Source organism: Macaca mulatta, chromosome 12 (assembly GCF_049350105.2).
Source record: "Macaca mulatta isolate MMU2019108-1 chromosome 12, T2T-MMU8v2.0, whole genome shotgun sequence".
NCBI lineage: Eukaryota > Metazoa > Chordata > Mammalia > Primates > Cercopithecidae > Macaca > Macaca mulatta.
In genome coordinates, this window is record NC_133417.1 from 84188259 (window position 1) to 84194710 (window position 6452).

Sequence of the window (6452 nt, forward strand, 5' to 3'; positions counted from 1 at the left end):
AAACATCGACTATTTTGAACATCTACTGCATGCTAGAAACTAATCTCTTTCTTCTTAACTGCCCTATAAAAGAAGGTGTTATCTCATGTTACTGAGAAATTAACTTGTCCAGTCACAAGGCTAACAAGTGACAACACAAGATTAATCCAGATCTGTTTTGTTAATGATTTTCCCTACTATCTTTCTTAAAGAGTGTATTTAGATACCACTGTCTACCAGAATCAAATCGCAAACGGCCTGTGAATTTTTACAGATCCTTCTGATTTATTAGTGGAAACTGTCCCTAGCTCCACCATCCTATCTACTTAAATCTGTTCCTATTAGGTTAAAGCATAATTACAATAACTGTAGTAACATATTTACATTTGTATAGCATGTTACAGTTTATTACATTTATTCATTTTGTTAGATGCAACTACTGAGGCGTTTCATATATTAGCTCACATATCATTTAATATTTCAAAACTCTTATGAGGTAGGAATTATTGCCATTTTACAAATAAGAAAATGGGCCAGGTGCAATGGCTCATGTCTGTAATCTCAGCATTTGAGAAGGCCAAGGTGGGCAGATTGCTTGAGCTCAGGAGTTTGAGACCAGCCTTGGCAACACCAAGAAACTTCACCTCTACAAAAAATGCAAAAATTAGCTGCACATGGTGGCACATGCCTGTAGTCTCAGCCACTTGGGAAGCTGAGGTGGGTGAATCACTTGAGCTCAGGCAGTTGAGGTTGCAGTGAGGTGTGATCACGCCACTGCACTCTAGCCTGGGCAACAGAGCGAGACCCTGTCTCTAAAGAAAAAAAAAAATTAGAAAGGTAATCTCAGATCTCTCCCTGACCCCAAGTTGTCAGATGATTTCTAGTAAACATTTAAAGGGCAGATATTTTAAACTGTTTCAGAGCACAGAAAAAAGTGAAAAGTTTCCTAATCATTCTCAATTCTGGCTTCATCCTGACACCAACGCCAGGCATGGATAGCAAACTTGAATGAAAACGTAATATTAGATTTATCCTTTTTAATTACATATGCAAAAGTTTAACATATTTAAGTGAAAAACAAAGGAATATGTATAGTATAATCCCATTTGTAAAAGAAAAAACATTGTGAATAGCAACATGTCTTTATGTACGGTAGAATATGAAAATGTATATTTATACATAAATACACACATAAATACAAAGATACAGGTTTGGAAATATACACCTCAAACTGTTAACAGCGGTTTCTCTAACACGGAAGTGGTCTTAGGAGTGAAGAAGGGGAAAGGACAAAGTGAAGGGAGATTTTCAGCTTTTACTCTCTATATATACATACATACTATTCAAATTCTGAAACAGTGGGTTCTAGGATGGGCTATGCCATTAAGAAGCTGTTACTAGGTTGAATCACTCTGACTCTCTTTCCCCGTTGGAAATGTGGAAAGCAGACCTACCTTATTATGATAGAAGAAAAGGAATTTATTTGAAAATGCATAATAAAATCTGATGAATATGTAGCAGTGTGGCCACAACACCTTATTTTTTGTTATTGTTTGGTTTTTTTTATTTTTCCCTCACTTTGTCACTGATCAGCCAGATATTCACAAACACAATTTAACTTCTATATGCCTCATTGAGTGCAGGAAGTAGAGTCAGAAGACCTGAGTTTACATTCAGACTTTGCAACTTATTAACTATAAGGTTAAAAAAACAAGCAAATGATTAAACTTCTTTGCACTTTAGTTTCCTGGCAGTAAAATAGGAATAAACCTACCTTACAGCACCATTTAAAAGATTAAATGAGAAAATGATACACAAATGGCCAATAAAAACATGAAAAGATGAAATACAAATGAAAATCACAATGCGATATCACTTCACAGCCACTAGGATGGCTATCATCAAAAAGACAAACATTAAGTGTTGGCAAGGATGTGGAGACAATGGAATCCTCATACACTGCTAGAAGGGATGTAAAACAGCGCAGCAGCTATGGAAAACAGTCTAGTAGATCCTCAAAAAGTTAAACAGAATTACCATATAACCCAGCAATTACACATCTAGGTATACATCCAAGAAAACTGAAAGCATATATACCATACAAAAACTTGTAATTGAGTATCCACAACATTATTCATTATAGCCAAAAAGTAGAAACAACCCAAATGCCCATCAATTGAAGACTGGACAAACAAAATGTGGCATAGCCATATAACAAAATAATATTCTGCCATAAAAGGTATGAAGTATTGATATACGGTATAATATGAATAAACCCTGAAAGCATAATGCTAAGTGAAAGACACAAAAGGCCACATATTATGATTCTATTCACATGAAGTGTCCAAAATAGGCAAATCCATAGAGACATAAAGTAAATTAGTGGTTGTCAAATATGGGGGAGGGGGAATAGTAACAAAAGCTACTAGGTACAAGGTTCTTTTTAGGATAATAATGTTCTTGGGTTAGTGTTGACATTTGCGCAATTTTGTGAATATATTAAAACCACCAAATTGTATACTTTAAAAAAGTGAATTCTATGGCATATGAATTATATCTCAAAGAAAATGATTATAAATATTTAAGTCTCTGCTTTTTCTTTTGAGACAAGGCTGGCTCTGTCACCCAGGATGGAATGGTCCAGTCGTGGCTCACTTCTCTGCTTGCTACTTTTTATTAGTAAATATTCTACTTTCCTCAAGAGGTTGTTCATGTTGCTTGTAACAGCTTTAAAAGATCTTTGAAGTCAGCTACTACACAGATTAATGGTATTTTTAGTAAAGTAAAACTACTATAACAGAGAAACTTTCTAAGAATCGGATTAGTTTGGTATAATTTCATTTTTTCAAAAGAAATGTTATTAATACCAAGTTCATTTTTAGAGAGTGGAAAAGCTTCAACAAGTCATTATAAAACACATTTTTTTAAAAAGGTCAAAATGCAATACTTTGTTTTCTTAATTAGTGGACATTTCATTTTCAGATACATCATTAGATTACCTGTTTAAAATGTTATTAAATGCCTAGCAATCAACTAAAACCCAAGGAGATGCAACTTCGTGACCTCTACTTACAACTTTCTACATTCTGCATTCTGTTGTCAGATTCCTAGTCCATCACTAGCTCCTAATCTCTTACATCAATTATTCCGTTCAATTCTCACTCACAGGGGCTAAAATGTTTGGTAAATGCAATCAATTCATTTTTCTAATGCTGGGGAACTTACTAGAGTGGGCCCAATTTTTAAGGTTAAATTTAGTCCAGAATGTTTGAATATTCAACAAAACGATTTCCTGGAATTTGGAACATAAAAACAGCCTATAGAGTTGTGAAATGCTTTCTAGGTCCTTCGGGAATTTTTTCATGTATTTAGTCGTGGGGCAAAGTATTACGTATAAAAGCTTCCTGGTCCCAGAACAAAGACGTATTTTACTGCTCAAAGCTAAAGGAATTAGTATTGTTACACTAAAATAGCATACCAATGAAACCAGCTAGGTATTGGCATAACCCAAGGTATGTAAACAAAGATAAAGTGTACCTTATTATGCATTCTTCCTTGGGGGGAAAAATTCTCACATTAATAAGATTTAGCCAGCCAAAATAGAAAAAATATACACATATATATGTGTCTGTGTATGTCGGTATGTATAAGGATTAGGATTTTGAGTAGCAATTTAAATTTGATGGTTTGCCAAGCTATGCTGGGATACATGGTGGGCATGCTTGACACAGGCAAAACGTGAAGCAAGAGACGACCTGTCAAACAGCTGCTATCTAGTTACTCCCTCGGCAGCACTTCCAACTTCTCCCGCGATGTCTGTGTATGAGAGAAAGATGTCAAAGCACCAAGAAAACCAAGGGGGATATCAGAGCAACAGCCAAGTCCAAACCGTGCATCCCAGGGTGAAATGCCACCCGTACCCTCAAGAGCTGGTCAGACTGCGGCTCTTTTCTAGTATGAGTCTACCTAAAATAGAAAAACACACAACCACGGACCCTGGCCAACCCGCTCTCTCCTCCCCTTTGTGACTCTCCCAAACGCTGGAGGGATGTTAACCTCCGGCAGGCCCGTGGAAGCCAAGCCCCGCGACCTGAGGAGGCGTCCAGGAGCCTCGGCACAGCCCTGGGGCCTCGAGTCCGTGTCCCCCACCCACCCGACAGGGCCGGTCACCGGTCACACAAAGGAGCCAGCCGCGGGCGCTGGACGTGGGGACTCGCCCCAGAGCCGGGAGCCACATCTGGTTCCTGCACGCTGGCAAAAGAGACCCGCTGGAAAATAAGGATTAACGCCCAAACCTGTTGCACAATTCGGGTCCCTTTCACCCAGAAATGAACAAGGGCGCTCAAGAGCGGAAAAGCGCGCGGCCCGGTCTCTGCGGGCCGCGGCCGCACCCGGCAGACGGCGCGGAGGCAAAGGCGGCCCGCGGGGCTCCCACCTCGGGCGCTTTGTCTGCGGCGGCGGGGGCGGCCAGGGCGCTGGGAGCGGAGGGGTGGCGGGGCGGGGGCTCCCCTCCTTCACTGCGCAGCCCCTCCGCCCCGCGGCCCGCGCGGGGGAAGAAAGCCGGGCCCGCTGCCGCCGCCGCCGCCGCCGCCGCGCCACCGCTGCACCGGCCACCCGGCCGCGGGGCCTGCGCGCTTCTCCCGCCCAGGCCGAGCGGCGGCCACACTCACCTGGCTGGCGCTGACGCTAGCGGCCGGCGGCTCCGGGGCGTTGGGGAGGACAGGGGAACGCTAGCGAGGTGCGGGCGGAGGCGGAGGGCGCGGCGGGAGGAAGGCGGGCTGGGGGCGGAGCGGGCCCGGGCGGCAGCAGCGGCGACGGCGGCGGCGGCTCCAGTCACTCGCGGCAAATCGCGTCCCGGCCCCTCCGTGCGTCAGGCGGGAGCGGGGGCGCGGGTGGCCCGGCGACCTCTCGGCACCCGCGGCCCGAGCCGCGTCCGCGCGACCCCGCGCACGCCCGGGTGACGGCGGTACAGCGACCCAGCCCGGCGCGGGAAGGGGGAAGCAGGCGGGGTGGGGCGGGGCGGGGCGTCCAACCGGGCCTGGGGCTGAGGGCTGGGCGCGAGCGGGACTCTGGCGATCCCGGACGGACCCTGCCGTCCCCACCCCTAGTCGAGGCCCAGGCTCCCCAGGCGGGAGGCAGTCTGGGAAAGTGGAAGGGTCCCTAGACCTGAAGTCAGAAATTTGGGCTTCAGAGAGGGCCCGCTACTTGACACCTTGGCAGGTCGTTTATTTCCTCTGGCCTCATCCTGGAGTTCGAAGGTTCGAGTAGAAGGTCTCCAAGAGCTGCTCCCAAGTACCCACTGCCAAGGCGTGGTGTGGCTGAAGGATGAAGGCAGATGAAAGGGAAAGGGTTGCTGTGAGGAAGGGCTGGATTCAGGGCATTTGTTTTGCTTTGAGGATCTTTCCATTGGACAGTCCAAAATTAATCCACAAATGGGGCTCCCTGATAATGGCTACTTCCCCATTTTTACCAACCTAGTTATTTTTCTCCAAATATACTGACTTAAGAGTCCTTGTTCTCATTTTATTGCGCAAATCATTTTTATGTCATTTCCTGAATTCAGTTCAAAAGAGTCATCAGCAAATTCACACCAGATCAGAGCAGCTGTGTGGTCCCAATTTCAAGACTTCCATATTATTCACTCAGCCACTCACTTGAGTATCACCTAATTCCATTGATAAAATCTTGCCATTCCAACAACTAAGCAACCAAATTTCTCTCCACTAAAGTTTTCTGACTTAAAATCCCATGGATTAATTCTTCTTAATTCTGTGAATATCAGTCTGTCTCCATGACTTCCACCTCTTTGCCACTCTTTAGGTCAAGTCTTTAATTTCACTGCTGCTTCAGTTCCACATAACTGCCAGAGAGAATGCTCCAAAAAGACAGAGCTGAGCATGCAATGTCCCTCTTTAAAATCATTCAGAGTCTCTCCACCAGGTTGAATCAGAGTCAAACCTGTTATCATGGTTTACAAAGCCATTTAAAATCTGATCTCTTGACCTCCTTGGCTCCAGCTTCAACTCCTAACATATCTACGTATCACACAAATTCAACAGGCTTTGTCTTTGTGCCCTTGTAGTTTTCCCCCACCTGAAATCCATCCCTCATTTAACCAGTTGAACTCCTATTATCCTTCAAGATAATGAAGATAGTACATTCCTTCCTCCTTGGAATCTTCCCTGCAATCATCTCCTTTCACCACATCTGCATCCTTACCCCACACACTTACAATGAATTAAATACTTTTTCTCTCTGCTTTCATCAAATCATCTATTTACAGTATTCCATATGATAATATTTAGTACTTGCTTTTTTCCTGTTGCTTTGCTTGGTGGCCTTTTCTTCCTAGACTGTGTGTTCTTTAAAAGGACAGGGATTTTGTCTAGTTCATTTTTTGCTCCCCAGAACATAGCACAGTGCTCAGCACAAAGAAGGTTCTCTTTAACTGTTTGCTGAAGTGTTGAAATAAT

At 43.9% G+C, this 6452-nt stretch overlaps 1 protein-coding gene across 12 annotated transcripts in view; it reads right to left on the reverse strand.

The window, feature by feature from the left end:
- The window catches only part of SESTD1 (SEC14 and spectrin domain containing 1), a 157184-nt gene extending 152232 nt beyond the window's left edge, over positions 1–4952 (reverse strand). For 8 of the 12 annotated variants that reach the window (XR_013401799.1, XR_013401801.1, XM_077956394.1 and 5 more), the window contains exon 1: positions 4650–4952. The gene's annotated coding sequence lies outside the window, so the exon portion shown is untranslated. 12 annotated transcript variants of the gene reach the window in all.
- Between the last annotated feature and the right edge of the window lie 1500 nt (positions 4953–6452).